Source organism: Heteronotia binoei, chromosome 14 (genome assembly GCF_032191835.1).
Source record: "Heteronotia binoei isolate CCM8104 ecotype False Entrance Well chromosome 14, APGP_CSIRO_Hbin_v1, whole genome shotgun sequence".
In the NCBI taxonomy this organism is placed as follows: domain Eukaryota; kingdom Metazoa; phylum Chordata; class Lepidosauria; order Squamata; family Gekkonidae; genus Heteronotia; species Heteronotia binoei.
The window spans coordinates 67,837,975-67,857,841 of NC_083236.1; the positions used below are offsets into that span (position 1 = coordinate 67,837,975).

General features: G+C 46.7%; 1 protein-coding gene across 2 annotated transcripts in view; it reads left to right on the plus strand.

Moving 5' to 3' along the window:
- BANP (BTG3 associated nuclear protein) overlaps positions 1-19,867 on the plus strand; it is a 303,621-nt gene that overhangs the window by 43,587 nt on the left and 240,167 nt on the right. The gene's annotated exons all lie outside the window — the stretch shown is intronic.

Sequence of the window (19,867 nt, forward strand, 5' to 3'; positions counted from 1 at the left end):
GTAAGGGTTCTAGCGCACAGTCATGGTAAACAGAGGGCCAGATTTGTAGCTGATCTTGGTATCCAGCTTGGGTGGGACATCTTCACAGAAGAAGAAGAAGATGATGATATTGGATTTATATCCCGCCCTCCACTCCGAATCTCAGAGTGGCTCACAATCTCCTTTATCTTCCTCCCCCACAACAGACACCCTGTGAAGTAGGTGGGGCTGAGAGGACTCTCACAGCAGCTGCCCTTTCAAGGACAACCTTTGTCAGAGCTATGGCTGATCCAAGGCCATTCCAGCAGGTGCAAATGGAGGAGTGGGGAATCAAATCTGGTCCTCCCACAAGAGTCCGCACACTTAACCACTACACCTAGCCAAGGAATGCCAACTTCAGTTGGTGAAGGAGGGAAGATAGCTTTCAAAGCTGAACCTGCGACAACCACATTTCTGGAATGTTGTCCACCAAATCTACAAGACCCCTTTCATGCAACTGATTGCAGTGAGCTCTCTGTTTAATGCAGCTCCCCTAACCCCATGTTCAGAAGCTTTTACTCAGTGCTGCTCTGATCTATTGCATAGATGCTTGTTCTTTTTAAACACACTTGGGTGTGAAATTCAAAACAATTGATCTGGAGAACTGGGTGCTATTAGAAACAGTCATTTCATAAGAACATAAGAGAAGCCATGTTGGATCAGGCCAATGGCCCATCCAGTCCAATGCTCTGAGTCACATAAGAACATAAGAGAAGCCGTGTTGGATCAGGCCAGTGGCCCCTCCAGTCCAACACTCTGTGTCACAGAAGAACATAAGAGAAGCCCTGTTGGATCAGGCCAATGGCCCATCCAGTCCAATGCTCTGTATCACAGTGGCCAAAAAAATCAAGTGCCATCAGGAGGTCCACCAGTGTTCATCAGGTCCACCAAGTTCACAAAACTACTGGGAAGCCATGCGTCTTAGATGTGCTTTTAGCATGGCAGCATGATACAAACCCCTTCTGTTGCCAACTTTACCAAGTGTGCACAACAGTGGCTTCATATGGTTGTGGAGCGCAGAATCTCAGAAGCCACTGAGACTTTGTATCTGGCTCAGGTGATGTGCTAGACTGGTGTTTGGGTTCAGAGTCAGCTGTGACATTACTGGGAGTCCATCACAAATTGCGACCTCCTAACCACAGCTGCCCGGTCACCAGCTTGTGAACTTTGATGGCCTCCCTCCCAGTGTCGTTGTGAAGATGCTCAAAGGTATTCCTTATAAAATCATCTGGTCCTTTGTGCTCATTTTAGCCATTGCTGTTTAGAAAATGGCTTATTTTGACTCAAATAGCGTCATAATGGGGTTTTGCAGTCTGCCTGCAACGCTGGGTAACCTTGATTTGTGTGTTTGTGTAGGTGTGGCTGCATGATAGGATGGGTGGCTTGTTCTCCAGTTCATTAAGATCAGCTAGATTGGGTGTGTTTGATAAATGGGATATGCTCTGGACTGTATCTTTGGCCATGCTGTTTGGAATGCTTTTTGGCTCCGGATTCTCTCCGTCTACCCCCCTTCCCCCCTGAATTGTCCTTCCGGAATGACTCTGATCTTTTGTGATGTAGTTGTAATGGCAGAAAGTGTTAAAAGTGTTTAAAAATGAGCTTCAGAAAATGGAATTCCTTTAGAGCTGTAATTCAATGATGAAAGTGAGCGAGAAATAATTGTCAGAAAAACTGCTATCTTAGTGCTCCTTGGAAGGTCACGGGCAACAAGGAATGTGGACCTTGAAATGAGAGCTTAGAATCCCCAAGGGAGGGTAATTAAGTTGTAAATACCGTATATACACCCGCCATCAACACCAGTGCGTTAGCTGGGCTGTCTTTGAGCTGTGAGCTGCCGTGTTTGGTGAGCTGCCTTCCACCCACACCCGTTATGTTTGAATCATAAAGATGTTCGTTGATTGTAATAAACTATCCCGCAGACATGGCCAAGTGGTTTAAAAAAGGAAAATAGTTTGTCAGTTTTAATCACAGAACGTTGATGGCTTCGTCTCCGGGGTACGCAGTAATCCTTTCTTTTTCATACACTTAGCGTAGCAGATGTGGTAATGCTCTGGATCATGTGCTTGGCTTTATAGCAGAGTTCTCCTTCCCCACGGCAGACCCCAAACACGCAGCTGAAGGCGGCTGGTGACATTCGGGGCAAGATCTTCCGGCCCATCCCTTTCCTTGCTGTATCAGTGTAGCTGGAAGATTCTTGGTTACCGTCACTGATTGGGACGGTGGAGTTAAAGAATGGCCTCTAGCAGGGCTTTTTTTGTAGCAGGGACTCATTTGCATATTAGGCCACACCCCCTGATGTAGCCAATCCTCCAAGAGCTTCCAGCGCTCTTACTACAGGGCCAACTCTAAGCTGTTGGAGGATTGGCTACGTCAAAGGGTGTGGCCTAATATGCAAAGAAGTTCCTCTATAAATAAGCCCTGGCTCCAAGTGAATAACAGATCATCTTACATGCCCAGTGCAGCCCTCCTTCTTGCCCTGTGTTTTGGTTGCTGTTTTATGGGCTTTTGATTTGTATTTACTCGACTGAACTTGATTTATATTTAGTTTTGGTTTTAATTGTGTTTATGAATTGATATTTATAATGCTTTGGTTTTAATTGTTAGCGCCTTTGTGGCCCTGATTGGGCAGAAAGGCGGCACACACAATTTGTAAGAAAGTAAATAAATAACGCGACACAACTTAGTTATATATGAACATACATATGAACATATGAAGCTGCCTTATACTGAATCAGACCTTTGGTCCATCAAAGTCAGTATTGTCTACTCAGACTGGCAGCAGCTCTCCAGGGTCTCAAGCTGAGTTTTTTCACACCTATTTGCCTGGACCCTTTTTTAGTTGGAGATGCTGGGGATTGAACCTGGGACCTTCTGCTTACCAAGCAGATGCTCTGCCTCTGAGCCACCAGCCCTCCCTACTGCAGAGTTCTTGTAAGTAACCAAGGAACAGAAATTACTGGTAGTTCTCATTTTGTGTATGAAGATTTGAGCCTGAGAACAACTCGGCCAAGAAAACATTTGGCCAGTGCTTTTATGCCCAGACCCCCAAGCAGGATTCATGGGTGAAGATAAGGAGCCTCAGACAACGTGAAAGAAGATTGTTTGGGGGTAGCTCTCCCTAGTATCATTTTTATGCTCAGAGGTGACGGAAAAAACATGGCCAGCCCTGAAAGACAGTTTTTCCTATGAAGGTGTTGAGTATCATAAGTGGAGTTAAAAAATTAGAAGTAATCATTTCGCATCAGCGTGGTGGTGGGGGGAGAGGTTAAAATGGAACTCAGTAATTCATGCAAACACATTGCAGAATTCCATTTTTCAAACTGTCATAAACTAAGTGAGAATCTGAAATGAGTTCCCATGGTATTTCCGAAGCCATTAGCTAAGTGGTTTCTAATAAGCCGTTTGTTCTTAATCATTGAAGGCTCCAGGTGATGAGTTGGGTTCGTCAGGCAGTTGGTAGGCGATAAGATCAATGGAATTGTCTGGTTTTTATGTGTGTATGTGGGGGAGGATGAGTGCATTTGAATTTTTAATTATGTCTCTCAAGGCCAAAGCAATAAAAAGTTTCATGTTATGAAATATTGCTGTAAAATATCTTGTAAAAGCTTATAAAAGATTTAAAAGAGAAAAGGAGCCATTAACAAGGCGACAACCCAAACTAGAAAAGAGGAACGCAAAAACGTCCGCATGAGACAACAACGTTTTGAGTTTTGATGGTGCCGCGGAAGGATTGTGTTTCATTCTAAACGGTCCAAAATAACCAATGGTGAGGCGGGAGCAGTGGGGTAGAAAGGATGTAAGAACATAAGAGAAGCCATGCGGGAGCAGTGGGGTAGAAAGGATTTAAGAACATAAGAGAAGCCATGTTGGATCAGGCCAATGGCCCATCCAGTCCACTCTGTGTCACACAGTGGCCAAAAAATTTATATATATATAATTTTTTGGCCACTGTATGTATGTTGGCATACATACATATATATATGTATGTATGTATGTATGTATGTATGTATGTATGTACGCACACACTGTGGCTAATAGCCACTGATGGACCTCTGCTCCATATTTTTATCTAAACCCCTCTTGAAGGTGGCCATGCTTGTGGCCGCCACCACCTCCTGTGGCAGTGAATTCCACATGTTAAACACCCTTTGGGTGAAGAAGTACTTCCTTTTATCCGTTTTATTCGTTTTCATTCTGAATTTCATTCTGAATTTGTGTGACTGTAATCCTAAACAGATTATTTTGGAAGACTAATAGACACATTGGCCTTTTGACAAGGAATGTGTGCAGGGTTGAATCCTCCTCTGTTTGTTTTGAAGCCCCAAAGTAGGGAACACGCATCCATCAGGGCAGGCAGAGGGGACTGATGAGAAAGAAGAATGAGGTCATTCTGGATCTGAAATTTCTAAACAAATTTGTGAAGTTAAGACCCTTCAGAATGGAGACCCTTCCCTCAGTCACTGAGTCCCTACAACCACTGGAGTATCTCTCATCTGTTGACCTCAAAGAAGCCTACCTCCGCATTCCAGTCTTCCTGGGCCGTAGGAGAGTTCCGAGATTTTGTGTTGGAGAGCAACACTTCGAATTCCGGGCTCTACCATTCAGACCCCTGAAGTGGTTGTTGAGAATAAAGACACTCTTCCTCACAACGATTGATTTGGCTAGAAGACTATCAAAACTCAATGCACTATCTATCAAACCGGAGCTATGCGTCTTCCACAAAGATAAAGTAGTTATGAGAACTGACCCAACCTTCAGACCAAAGGTCGACTCAGCCTTCCACAAATCCCAAGAAATCTTCCTTCCTTTCTTCTGCCCCAACTCCAGCCCCCTGTGAGAAAAGATGTGGTACACACTGGATGTGAGGAGAGCGCTCAAGGCCTCCTTATGTTGAACTGAGCACATTAGGAAAACGGATATCTTGTTCATAAGTATTTTCCCACCAAATGCAGGGGGGGCGGGAATGTCTAGATCAGTTATTAGTAGTAGCATTGAAGCCTGTATCATAGAGGCTTCTAACCTCCACAGGTTAGTTATCCCAGCTAGAACCACAGCACACTCTATAAGGAGCACTGCAACCAAACAGCCTTCACCAAACATGCCACTGTAGAAACGGTTTGCAGAGCAGCTACATGGTCTTCCATCTCCACATTCATAAGGCATTACAAACTAAATATTTACAATTCCGCTGATGCTGCCTTCAGCAGAAGAGTATAGCACAGGGTTGGCCAAAGTGTAGCTTGGAAGCCACAGGTGGCCCTTTCACACATCTTGTGTGGCTCTTAAAGCCCCCACTGCCCAATAGGCTTGCTAGGAGAAGGCATTTCTCTCCTTAAATAACTTCTCCAAGACAGTCAGCAGCTTGGAGAATATTTTTAAAGTTGCTTTCTTTCCACCTCTCTCTCTTTCTATGTCCCCTCCCTCCCTCCCTCCCTCCCTTCCTTCCTTCCTTCCTTCCTTCCTTCCTTCCTTCCTTCCTTCCTTCCTTCCTTCCTTCCTTCCTTCCTTCCTTCCTTCCTTCCTTCCTTCCTTCCTTCCTTCCTTCCTTCCTTCCTTCCTTCCTTCCTTCCTTCCCCTGCCTGCTCTCAAACATCTGACATTTATTCTATGTGGCTCTTACATTAAGCAAGTTTGGCCACCCCTGTTCTAGACACAGATGCTTAAGAGCCCCGTGGCACAGAATGGTAAAGCTGCAGTACTGCAGTTGGAGCCCTCTGCTCATGACCTGAGTTCGATCCTGGCGGAAGCTGGTTCAGGTAGCCGGCTCCAGGTTGACTCAGCCTTCCATCCTTCCGAGGTGGGTAAAATGAGTGCCCAGCTTGCTGGGGGGGAAAGCGTAGATGACTGGGGAAGGCAACGGCAAACCACCCTGTAAAAAGTCTGCCATGAAAACGTTGTGAAAGCAACGTCACCCCAAAGTCGGAAATGACTGGTGCTTGCACAGGGGACTACCTTTACCTTTAGACACAGATGATGATAATCCATCCAGTAAATAGGGACACTGCTTTGACAGGCCCCACCAAGATACCCCCCACCTCAGAGGGAGAACGGACCATTGGACATTTACTGTGAAGGGTCCTTCTCCTGTCTAATAGTTCCCCCCCCCCCCCCCATACTTGTTACTCATCTCTTTTCTTTGCTACTGTTCAAGTAGGTTGTTTATTTCATACAGTTCAGCTTTTGGAGAGGAGGGTGACTCCCACATCAAAGACAGGAAGTGGGAAGGATCTCTTCCTGCCTCCCTAAATGGATGATGGGAATCACTCACCAAGAACGCTTGAAACGTTTGGGACTCTTTAGCTTGGAGAAACGTAGACTGCGGAGTGACATGATAGAGGTTTACAAGATAATGCATGGGATGGAGAAAGTAGAGAAAGAAGTACTTTTCTCCCTTTCTCACAATACAAGAACTCGTGGGCATTCGATGAAATTGCTGAGCAGACAGGTTAAAACAGATAAAAGGAAGTCCTTCTTCACCCAAAGGGTGATTAACATGTGGAATTCACTGCCACAGGAGGTGGTGGCGGCCACAAGTATAGCCACCTCCAAGAAGGGTTTAGATAAAAATATGGAGCACAGGTGCATCAGTGGCTATTAGCCACAGTGTATGTGTGTATATACATTTTTTTGCCACTGTGTGACACAGAGTGTTGGACTCGATGGGCCGTTGGCCTGATCCAACATGGCTTCTCTTATGTTCTTATGCCCTCCTTTCCTCAGAGGAGAAGGACCTTTCATGGTAAGCATCCAGTGGTCTGTTCTGGAGACCTGAGTAGTAGAAGAGCTTGTTGTCACACATAGAGAACAGGATTACATTATCCTGCACTGGGAGTGCAAAAACCAGAAAGGGGGCAGAGCCTTTGGCTCAGAGTGCTCAGTCTTTGCACAGGGGATTGCACTGGACACTCCAGCTTCAAAAGCCACTTTTCTTTTAGTGTGACTATAAACCGGGGTGCGTCTGACACTCAAGTGTCTTTAAACCATGAAGGAGAATCTGTGACCGAAAACGCTGAACCTGGAGGGATGTGTGTACCCATGTAAAGAAGCGTGGCGTTTGCAAGCGAGGCGCTCCAGATGATTCTTGAGCATGTGGCATCTGTCCTTGATTCAAAATGTCTGGCAGAAAAGAACGTCTCTGGCTGCATCTCCATGCATTTTTAAATAGGTTAATTTTAGTGTGCAAAGCCCTTTAAGATATTTTATTTGGTTTAGCTTATTTGGGAGAAATTAAGCAGAACTCATAGTTGGTTGGGCCCATTGCCAACAAAGGAAGTTTTGGAAGAGCGTCCAGGAGCTCATCTACCACATGTCTTGTTGGGTTCTGCGTGTCTCCATCTGTTCCTTGTATTTGAAAAAGCTGTGACTTCTTTCTGCTCATTGAGGGTGGGTGTCATAGAAAATGCTGACCTGGTTTGTGGAGTAGTGGGGCAGGTGGAAATGTGCGGTTGATTGTACCATTCTTGGGGTTTGGGGTATTGAGTTAATCCCAGGGCAACGGTGAAGGAGTTGAAGAGGAGGGTCTGTTGCTCTGAGGCAGAGCCTCTGCTTTGCCTGCAGAAGGTCCCAGGTTCACTCCCCAGCATCTTCAGTTAAAAGAACCAGGAAGGAAGTACATGATGTGAAAGACGTCAGCCTGAGACCCTGGAGAGCTCTTGCTAGCCTGAATAGACCATACTGCCTTTGATGGACTGATGGTCTGATTGAATATATGGCAGCCTCATGTGTTCATATTGTGGAGAAGCTGTGGCTCAGTAGAAGATCTTCTGCTTAACATGCAAATGCTCCTGGGTTTAATAGCTGGAATCTCCAGTTGAAAGAACCATAAGAGAAGCCATGTTGGGTTATGCCAGTGGCTCATCCAGTCCAACACTCTGCGTCACACAGTCAGTGATAGAATCATAGAGTTGGAAGGGTCCTCCAGGCTCATCTAGCCCAACCCCCTGTGCAATGCAGGAAGTTCACAAATCCCTCCCCCTAAATTCACAGGATCCTCATTGCTGCCAGATGGCCATCCAGCCTCTGTTTCAAAACCTCCAAGGAAGGAGAGCCTGCCACCTCCCGAGGAGGAAGCCTGTTCCACCGAGGAACCGCTCCAGCGGTCTGGAAGTTCTTCCGAGTGTTGAGCCGGAAACTCTTTTGATTTAATTTCAACCCATTGGTTCTGGTCCTGCCTTCCGGGGCCACAGAGAACAATTCCACCCCATCCTCTCTACAGGACAGCCCTGATGTGCAGGATCTCAGTCTGAGAACCTGAAGAGCTGCTGCCAGTCTGAGTAGACGGGACTCCCCTTGCTGGACCTATGGTCCGATTCACTATAAGGCAGCTTGATGAGAGAGAGAGATATAGGCTGCTCCACCAGAGACGTTGGAGGGAGAGTCCTCTCTGGGTCTCACCATGAAGCATGCAGGCTACTGCCAGTGGTGGCTAAAGGAGGAATTTGGAAGAGATCATCCCTGCAAGAGCTGAGCAGGAGACCAGGCTTGAGGGCGAGGAAGGAAGTGAAAACAGGCATCTATGCTTGGGACAAGACACTAGACACTGTTCTATGAAAAGGGAGACTCCACCTGTCTCTGCAGATGGAATCCCTTGAAAGGAAAGAGGCCCCTGACCCAAGGAGCTTCACAGGACCCCTTGGGAGAAGGAATGCTTCTCATTACACTGTCATGTGCCTTGAGTAGAGATATAGGTCTTAACAGGGGTGGGATTCTAGCAGGAGCTCCTTTGCATATTAGGCCACACACCCCGATGCAGCCAATCCTCCAAGAGCTTACAAAAAAGAGCCTTGTAAGCTCCTGGAGGATTGGCTACATCGGAGGGTGTGGCCTAAGATGCAAAGGAGCTCCTGCTAGAATTCCACCCCTGGGTCTTAATAAAGAATTAGTATGGGTTACCTACAACTCCCAGCAGAGTGGTGCAAAACCGCATTGTGGTAATATTTGATTATTTTGCTTAATCTTAAAAAAAAAAGATTTTCAGAAGGTTTTTCTATAGTTGGAATAGAGAAGGGAGAGGAAGGAGCTGGAATGGTCGTGGAGGGGTCTCTGGCTGAGTGGAAGGGCCTCAGCTTGGCATGCAGAAGGTCCCAGGTTCAATACCCAGCATCTTCGGTTGAAAGGACCAGGCGGGAGGTGATGTGAAAGACCTCAGCCTGAGACCCTAGAGAGCTTCTGCCAGCCTGAGGAGGCAATATTGACCTTGATGGACTGATGGGTCTGATTAATTATAAGCAGGTCTCAGATTCAGCAGGAGCACAGCTCCTGAACCTTTCTGAAGGTTCCCCCTGCTCCTCCCCACCTACCTTGTCCATTGAATAGTAGGTGCAGCTGCATAACAATCCCTGGATTAGGAGAGCGGGCAGCCAGGCAGCCACCAAGGGCTTTGCCATGCCCCCAGCAGCCCTCATTAACCCCTGGCGAAACCCACACGACCTTTTCTCCACTTCTTATGTGATTTTGGGAGGTGGGTGGCTTGCTGGCCTTTTGACTGGGGGGGCGGCTAAGAAGAGCCCCAGGTGAGGATGGGTGACTGGATCTCTAGCCAGCCCAAGCAGGCCTCACTCGCCCGGGGCTCTCCTTTGTTTTGTTGCATTGCTTTCGGCTGGTGGCAGTGTTCCCTCTGAGCTGAGTTAGCACGAGCTAACTCACAGATTTTTAGCCTTCAGCTCACACGTTTTTGTCTTAGCTCAGGAAGGATGACCCTCGAGCACACGAATTAATGCCAGCAGCTCACAAAGTAGAATTTTTGCTCGCAAGACTCTGCAGCTGAGAGGGAACATTGGCTGGTGGGGGGCAGCATATGCTAATGAGTTAAGCTAATGAGCTCCACCACCTATTTTTCTACAGAACGACTCCTGATTATAAGGCAACTTCATGTGCGTGGAGCGGAGGTTGCGGAGGGGAAGCACAAGGAGGAGTGCGGGGGAACCGAGGGCCCTGTTCCACTGCCCCCCCCCCCAACACCTCCACTCTCCAGGACTTGGCTCCTGATGCTTCTTTGTGGTCATAAAACCTTCCTCGTGCTTGCTGTAGAAGAGCCCAGGCTGCCTCCAACTGCTGGCTCTCCTCAGCGGTGACACTGGCCAGACGTCTTTCTTTTTTCTCGACCAGCTCTGTAGCTCGAGAAGAGGCGAGGCCAGCGGGTTCTTTGGAGACCCCGCATTGCTGTAAATTTAATTATCAAAGTCTTTTGGTGGTGTTTAAAAATAACAGGCCCCATAAAAAAAAAAACATAGTATGAACAAGCTATTTTTACTGACATCCAGGTACTGTAAACCTTGGGCAACAGGAAGCTGCTCTTTTCCAGCATGGGGATCTGTGAGTCACTGAAATGTTGGTCTGAGCTGTTTGCAGCAAACAGCGAATGCTTCTTGTTAAATAGCATGCCCCGGAGTGGAAGAAACCACAACAGACTTTGTTTCTGCGTTTAGGTAGGAAAAATCCAATGCATGGCTATAGGATGGGGGAGACTTGTCTTAGCAGTAGTACGTGTGAAAAGGATCTCGGGGTCTTAGTGGACCATACGCTGGACATTAGTCAACAGTGCGATGTGGAGGCTAAAAAGGAGAATGCAGGTTTGGGCTGTATCAACAGAAGTCTAGTGTCCAGATCATGCGATGTGATGGTATCACTTTACTCTGCTCTGGTAAGACCTCATCTGGAGTATTGTGTTCAGTTTTGGGTTCCACATTTTAAGAAGGATCTAGACAACCTGAAACAGGTCCAGAGGAGGGCGACGAAGATGGTGAGGGGTCTGGAGCGCAAGTCCTATGAAGAAAAGTTGAAGGAGCTGGGCATGTTTAGCCTGGAGAGGAGGCGGCTGAGAGGTGATAGGATCACAATCTTCAAGGACTTGGAGGGCTGTCCTATAGAGGATGGTGTGGAATTGTTTTCTGTGGCCCCAGAAGGTAGGACCAGAACCAGTGGGTTGAAATTAAATCAAAAGAGTTTCCAGCTCAACATTTGGAAGAACTTCCTGACCTTTAGAGGGGTTCCTCAGTGGGACTACTCCTGGGGAGGTGGCGGGCTCTCCTTCCTTGGAGGTTTTTGAACAGAGGCTAGATGGCCATCTGACAGCAATGAGGATCCTGTGAATTTAGGGGGAGGTGTTTGTGAGTTTCCTGCATTGTGCAGGGGGTTGGACTAGATTCTATGAAGAAGAAGAATTGCAGATTTATACCCCACCCTTCTCCCTTAATCAGAGACTCAGAGTGGCTTACAATCTCCTATGTCTTCTCCCCCCACAACAGACACCCTGTGAGGTGAGTGGGGCTGAGAGAGCTCTGACAGAAGCTGCCCTTTCAAGGAGAACCTCTGCCAGAGCTCTGGCTGACCCAAGGCCATTCCAGCAGGTGCAAGTGGAGGAGGGGGGGGGGAATCAAACCCAGTTCTCCCAGATAAGAGTCCGAGCACTTAACCACTACACCAAACTGGTTCTCCCTTACTGGCCGGTGTAGCTTGACTTGTGACTGTTAAAGTGTCCCTGCGAACATGACTTTCTATGCAGGTTAAGGGGGCTCTTTGTTAAAGCTGGGTTCGAAGGGTGGAACAAATGCGTTCTGTACTTTAGTAAAAGCAGTTTCACCCGCATAGCTCAGGTGAATGGGTTTTTTTCATGCTTAGAATGTTCTGGCTGTTTTAATAAATGCTTTTTTGAGGCTTCTTTATTATTTTTTGCCTATTCAGTTTGCAAACAGACCACAAGTTTCGTCAATCTTCCAAGTCCATGAGTCCTGTTGGGAGGATGGCTGGTATGTTTTGACTCCTGCCTGTCAAGGCCATGATGACAAAGGTCATTTTTAGATTGTTTGGCTTGTTGTTGTGATGCTCCAGATGTTAGGCACCCTGAGCTTCCATTGCCGTTGAATGGGCGGTGGGATGGTGTTTTTCTGGCGTGACTGGGCTGGTGCTTATGAAGCACAACTCCTTGAAAGATTTTCTTATACACTCATTTCATATTCTCTCGTCACCCCAGCCTTGCTGTTTTCTCCCTTTAAAAGAGTAGAAAGATTATGTAAGCTGTGTTGGTGGACTGTTTTTGTCCGAGAAGTATTATAAAAGACAATAAATTAACCCCCCCTCCATGATTGCTGGCGATTTGGGGGTGCAGTTTAAGGGGGTGGAGTCTGGAGGAGGGGAAGGAGCTCAGCAGGGATATGGCGTCACTCTAGGACTTCATTTTCTCCTAGACTGTCCAAATCAGTCATTTCCTTCAAGGGAGTTGATCTCTGTAGTTTGGAGATCAGTTGTAATTTCCGGAGATCTCCTGGCCCTACGTGGAGATTGGCAGCCTTGTCTCCCCCCACAAGCATACATCTGCTTCTTCCTCTCATTGTGAAAGGGCTTCCAAGCCCCCAGTCTGGGCAGGGGTTCTCCTACCCACCAGGGGTTCTCCCACTCCCAAACTAGGCCGGCGGAGGGAACCTACCCCAACATCGCCGGCGCGATGATGTCACCCATGAGTGATGTCATCGCACTGGTGACATTGCGTGCTGGCCACTCTAGGTGTTTCTGGGGAAACTCTATGGTTTTCCTGGACGCTCTAGCAATTTGGGAAAGAAAACTCTGTGGGTGATATCGCAAAGCGTGCACCAAACAAATCCCCTGCCAGAGGCTAGGGGGGGACTTGGCAACCCTACATTGTGCTGTGTTTGTGGAGGAGGTCTTGCAAAAACAACAAGCAAAGAAACACCCTCCGCCCCCTGCCATTGTGTAGGTTCTCCCTGAGGCAAATGCAAATAGTTGAGTTGAACAGCATTCTTCTGTAGATAGATCCAGGTGGGCAGCCGTGTTGGTCTGAAGCAACAGCACAAAGTAGGAGTCCAGTAGCCCCTTTAAGACCAACAAAGTTTTATTCAGAATGCAAGCTTTCGTACGCATGCGTCCTTCTTCAGACAATGTACCCCATTCCATTGTCTGAAGAAGTCTGCATGCATACGAAGGTTTACATGCTGAATGAAACTTTGTTGGTCTTAAAGGGGCTACTGGACGCCTACTCTGTTCTAACATTCTTCTGTATAATATAAAAATATTCGCATCACAAAGTGGGTACATTATGTTGAGCTTTGAGATTGTATTTATTGGGTTGAGTTGGCAAAGCCACATGGTAAGGGTGCTGAAGTGGTCTGTCCCATGAATCTTTGAAATGTGGGCAAGTAAGCTTGTTAAAAAGAGCCCCGTAGCGCAGCGTGGTAAAGCTGCAGTACTGTAGTCGGAGCCCTCTTCTTACGACCTGAGTTCGATCCCCAGTGCAAGCTGGTTCAGGTAGCCGGTTCCAGGTTGACTCAGCCTTCCATCCTTCCGAGGTTGGGCAAATGAGTCCCCAGCTTGCTGGGGGGGGGGGGGGGAAGCGTAGATGACTGGGGAAGGCAATGGCAAACCACCATGTAAAAACTCTGCCGTGAAAACGTGAAAGCAACGTCACCCCAGAGTCGGAAACGACTGGTGCTTGCACAGGGGACTACCTTTACCTTTTAAAGCTTGTTAAAGCTCAGGCTTGGCCAATCTTGTCAGATTTTGGAAGTTCAGCAGGTTTGGCCCTGGCTAGTATTCGGATGGGAGACCTCCAAGGAATACCAGGCTTGTGATACAGAGACAGGCAAATGGCAAACCACATCTGAACGGCTCTTGCCTTGAAGACCCTACGGGGTTGCCGTAAGTCAGCCGTGACTTTAGCGCTTTACAACTACACACTGTTTTCAATTGTGCATAAGGAAAGGCATCTATTCAGCATCCTGCATTCCTGAGGCAAGTACAAATAGGATTGTGTACATAAAGCCAGAACAAAGAATCTGTTTTAAGCCAGATCCTGGAAGTCTCTCTGCCCTCCCCTCGCCTCTTTCACCCGGTGGAGTATTTCTATAAATAGCTCTCCTGGTCAACGGCTTTGCCCAGAACGTTCCTGTGTGAGTTTTTCCATAGCTAATTTCCATCCATCTGGCAGAACTCCTTTGATCATTTACCTTGAGGGAGGTGAAATGTCATTTTGGTTCCTCCTGTTTTGTATTCCCCCCCCCCTCCCCTTTCCCCTTCCTCTCCAAACTAGTAAAGCCATCTTGAGAAGGAAGAGGAGGAGAGTTTAAAGCAGCCTTGCCAAAAGTTCTCATCTTTTATTGGCTGCTGTCTGGGCGAGTGACAGATTCTTGGCCAAGGAAAGCTAGAAGCGAATGGTGATGGATATGAGTCACACACGGAGTTTCCATGTTAAAAAATCACCTCTGGCAAGAACTTGTAGGTGAAGACCTCCCCATCTCCTTTCAAAACAAAGCCCAATATGTGAGTGCTTGAAAAATCCAAAATCTGTAATTTTATTAATGACCCGAGTAAGCGTTCAGGTATGCCGTATATCATTGTCCTAATGAACGTGTGTTTTAGTATTTTTTGTTTCCCCCCCCCTGTATGGAGGCACAGACAATATAGCTAATCAAAAAATTGTTTGCGGTTGGCATTTCCCAAATAAACAAAGTGTTCTGAGATTTCAGTCCTTCGGGGGATTGGAGAAATGGAAAAAGGCCTCAGAATACAGCCTTATCCAAATGTTGCTTTTGCTTCTGACCTTTTGCAAATTCCAAAGTCATTTTGATGAAGCCGAACTGGCAGCCACGGAGGCAAGGACCTTCGCATTTCAAAGTCTAGACAGACAGCAATGATACTGGTTAATGCCGGTTAGTTCAATAGCAAGTTTTCTGGTTGACCTTGCTGCGTGGCAGCGGAGTCTCCTTTTCATTGGGATGTACCTGGAAAAAAAAACAAATAAATCCTAAACTTTCTGTAACTGCACCTTACTTGAAAACAAACAAATCTTACACCTTAACTGTAACTTGGTGGTGGAAATGGGCTGGTTCGTTGGCTTAACCATGTATTTGCCGATGGCCTGTTTGGACCTCAAGGGTGGTGCCCCCAGAGCTATCCATCTGACTTCCACGTACAGACTTGTGTGTTGTGATCCAGCAGCTAGTGTGGCAAAATGGATGGGGCGCTGGAACTGGACAGGGGAGTCCAGGGGTTCAATTCCCAACCGTGCCATGAAATCCCCAACCGTGCCATTAGGTAGAGGTATTTGTGAGTTTCCTGCATTGTGCAGGGGGTTGGACTAGATGATCCTGGAGGTCCCTTCCAACCCTATGATTCTATTAACCTCATTGGTAACTTATGGGGAAATCAGTCTCTCTTTCCCTCTCAAGACTATTGTGAGGATAAAGAGGAAGAGGCGAGCAGCTTGTGTATGCCACCCTGAATTCCTTGGAGGAAAGGTGAGATTAAATATGTCGAACATATGTAGGATTTTTCTTTATTGTTCTTAATAATGTCCTTTAAAAGGGATAAAAGGAAGTACTTCTTCACCCAAAGGGTGATTAACATGTGGAATTCACTGCCACAGGAGGTGGTGGCGGCCACAAGCATAGCCACCTTCAAGAGGAGGTTAGATAAAAATATGGAGCAGAGGTCCATCAGTGGCTATTAGCCACAGTGTGTGTGTGTGTGTGTGTGTGTGTGTGTATATATATATATATTTGGCCGCTGTGTAACACAGAATGTTGGACTGGATGGGCCATTGGCCTGATCTAACATGGCTTCTCTTATGTTCTTATGTCTTTGTTTTAGTAAGAAGACTCTGGGTTAGTGCAGAAAAGAACTCTGGCACTCTGGGTTAGTGCCTTGGAAGTCTGGTTGTGTGACATAGAGAGAAGCCTGTGCATTTGCGTTGTGTCTTCTGGTCAAAGCCTCAATGCTTAGCAGATGCCGCTCCAAAATATAGTGGCGTGTGTCCTTATTGGGACAACATGGAGAGCCCACATACAGCTGGTGTTCCGCCAGCTGCAGGTTCAAGGTCATAGTGTTAACCTTCAAAGGCCTGTGCAGTCTGGGACCAACATATCTGCAGGACTGTATCTTCCTATACATCCCTCAAAGAGCTTTACACTCTTTAGATCAACATCCCCTAGTGGTCCCTGGCCCCAAAGGACATCCGCTTAGTCTCAACCAGAGGCAAAGCTTTTTCATCCCTGGCTCCTGCCTGGTGGAACACTCTCCCAAGCAAGATCAGGGCCTGCAGGACTTCGTTACGGTTCTGCAGGGCCTGTAAAACAGAGATGTTCCACTAGGCATATGGTTGAGGTGGCAGGTCTCTATTCCTTCCAGGGTTGGTCAGATGAGTCCCCAGCTTGCCGGGGATAAAGCATAGGTGGCTGGGGAAGGCAATGGCAAGCCACCCCGTAAAAAGTCTGCCAAGAAAACGTCATGATGTGACATCACCCCGTGGGTCTGTAACGACTTGGTCCTTGCACATATACAGAGACATTTATAGGGAACACTTATTAACTTGTGTTTGTCTGTCATCTTGTGAATTGTATTCGCTGATGCTTTGCATAGGTTTTAATCTTGTGTAAATATGTTTTAACTGTCCTAAATTTCTTTATATTTATTGTTGACCCCCCCCCCCGGAGCCCTGCTGCGCTGTGGAATGCAGGCTAGAAATCTAATGTAATAAACAAACAAACAAATCCTGCAGCAAAACATCCAGAAGTGAGAATCGTAACCCAAACAGTCTAGCTAGCGTATCTTGCACTACTTGTGAATCCAGTCTAAACAGCTAATACACGGATTCGGCAGATGAAGTTATTGCACAGTTAAGAAAAAGAAAATCTCTATCCCTGTGAAATTAACACATCGATTTCATTGCCCAGTGCATTGTTCATCGAACGTCCTATCCTGCCAATTGTATTGACTCACACTGTTCCTGGGACCCTGAGAAGGGGATAAGAGCACAGAGGCAGCTTGCCTTCAAGATCTCCTTTGTGGTGGGTTAGGGAATGAATTGTTCTGTTTAGTAGTGAATTAACCAAACTGTACCCACTCCTCCTTATCAGAGAAGCCCTCCTGTCTTAACTTGTTCTTTTGTGACTGTGTTACCTGCTCCTCTATAGCTGACAGACGGCCCTATCTCTTGCATGTTTTCTCTGTGTGCAGTGGCAGGGAGCATTATCCAAGAAGCCCTCTTTCACCTGAAAGCATTTCCTTCCCAAACCTGTTAATGAATCCAACACAGGCAGTATCAATGGCCACATTGAGCCGTTCATCGGCTCCCGAGGCTTCCGTACCAGCTTGAGTCTTGGCACCTCTGCGTGTACAAGTGAAGCCGTGAGCGAAGCATCGTGCACGTCTCTCCAGTCTGGGAGAAAGTTCTTTTTTGCCAGAGATTTTGCTGAGCTGGACGAGGGAATGTGTGGCCTAATTCAGTGTCACTTTGGGAAAGGGCAAAAGTTAAAATGGAAAAAAGCACGGGCTGGGTGAAACCAGATTCTCTGCAACGCACAGGATCCATAACCCCTTGTGCTAGTTAAATTAATTACTAATGGCTTATATCAGGGCATTTCCTCTCCTTTCATTTTTAAGTTGTTTTAAGTTAATTAAATGCCATCAGGCACACTTTAAAATGGCCCACAAAAATGAATTAGTTCTTTTTTTTTTAAAGAACTTTGCCATTTTATATCAATTTTCATTTTTAAGATTTTCTATTCAAAGGAAACTAAAGAATGAGCAGAGGCCCGAGGTCTCCATAAATGGAAGCTTAATTTTATTGCATTTATCTCTATGGCTGCAATTAATTATTCAGAGCGTTCATTAAAAATTACAGTCTTGGTAAGTGACACTTCTTAAACAGGCATTCTGAGTTTATTGAAATTGAAGGATGTGATGATAAAGAATTGGATGTCCAAAGAAACGGTAGCAAAGTATCTCAAAAGGAGCTTCGAAATGTCATTTCAAACTTGCAAATGGAATTGTAGAGTACCTTGAAAAAGTTTTCGGAGTACTGTGAAGCAAAGCAGACAGGTCTTGCCTTGGGCAAAGTCCTTTCCCCTCCCTGGAATCGGGAAGCATGACCTGGACATCCGAAGGGGACAGCTGCTGTGTGAAACTGAATGGGAATAGCCTGTTCTCACAAGAGCCTTCTGTGTGCCGTGGAGCATGTGTGGATCACTGGGCTATGTAGACTGTACCTTTACCTAGTATTGATGAGAGAAAAGCAAATTTAGGAAAATTTGCTGGGGGAGAAGGGAGCTCCTCCCCCCCAAAAAATCGGGTTTTCCAGTGAAAAAAACATTGGGACCGATTCTCCCCTAGGTATGTTCCGGCATCGGAGCTCTTCCCCACCCCCGACGCTTCCGTCCAATTTTGCACAAGCTGCTGCAGAGCTACAGCTTGCCCCACCTCTTTCCCGCGGCCAGCAAGATCCTCTGAAAACCGGCTTCTGCTTGCCGCGGGAAAGAGGTGGGGCGAGTCACAGCCCTGTGGCAGCTTGTGTGAAATCGAATAGAAGTATCGGGCGGGAAAGAGCTCCAGCGCTGGAACGAGCCTAGTGGGGAATCAGGCCGGGTCTTCTGTTTTCAAGTTTTATTTTGCTCTACTTCTCAAATGGCAAAACTATGTGCTAAGGTAACATATTGCGGAACGCTATGCTTCTGTCACAGATTCTACTATTGATTATGTTTGCGGCTTTGCTTGTGGACATATGAATGCGTTACAGCGCAGGCCTAAGCAGAGGTGCAGCCTTCTAAGCACAGTCAACAGCTGCCCCGTGCCTGTGCGTTCTCTCTTGTGGCCCCTACCTTATGGAATGGTCCTACCTAATAGGACTGGGGGACTGTCACCTTCCTGGCTTTCTGCAAGCTTTCAGGAGAGCTTTTTGCACAGGAAATAGGGCTGTACTTAGGGCTGCCAACGCCCAGGTGGTGGGTGGAGATCCCCGGGGATTACAACTAACAGGTAACAGAGATCGGTTCACCTGAAGAAAACGCCTGTTTTGGGAGGTGAACTCTGTGGCATTATATTCAATTGAAGTCCTTCCCTTCCCCAAACCTTGCCCCTTCATAGGCTCTGTCCCCCAAATCTCCGGGTATTTCCTGACCCAGAACTGGCAACCATACTATAACATTATAGCCTAGGTTAGAGGGTTGGGAGCTATAGACGATACCACTGTATATAGTTCGTATTGTCCATTGTTCTAAGGAGGGTCCTACAGTGTAATTTTTGCTTTTTGTTTAACGTGCTTCACCTCTGGTTGGTTTTCCAGATCTCTGCAAGTCAAATGCCTGTTGCATTAGCTTTTGGATGGCTCACCCTGTTGATTGTAGTGATTTCTTCTGTGTAATCCACCTTGAGTCCCAGTGAGAAGGGTGGACTATAGATAACATAAATAACTCGTCAGAGTTTAGCTCTGTTTAGGATTGCACTGTAAAGCATTTATACCTTAAAATTTAATAAACGTGCCAATTAGTGTAATTTCATGTGCTAACTTTTCATGTTCTTAAAACATTAGGAGGAGTTTGGCGTTGAGAGGAAACCATGTATTGTATTTCAGTTTCCCCTTACATTTCTGTCCCCTCCCCCTCCCAGGGTAGGGGAAGGAATACCAGGAAAAACCATATCGCCCCCACCCCCACGTCTTCAGATTTCTAACCATCTCTTGCATTGGTGAATGCAACATGACAAGCTTTCAGGAGAGCTTTTTGCACAGGAAATAGGGCTGTACTTAGGGTTGCCAACTTCCAGGTGGTGGGGTGGAGATCTCCTGGGATTACAACTAACAGGTAGCAGAGATCACCTGGATTCACTTTTCACCTGCTGTCTCTTTCAGTTGGCTCCACAAACTGATGTCCCAAGTTGAATGGGGAGGCAGGGGGAAATCTGTTGCATATACCCCCCTCCTCCCATAGGAACTTGAGCCACTCTTGGATTTTAAGACTTTGCAGGCTCTCTTTTTCCCTGTGTGTACTTTGCATTGATAAAATACTGAATAATTGTGCCAGAGGTCAGAGGCCGTTACATAATTCCACTGAACCAGTCCTCCCTT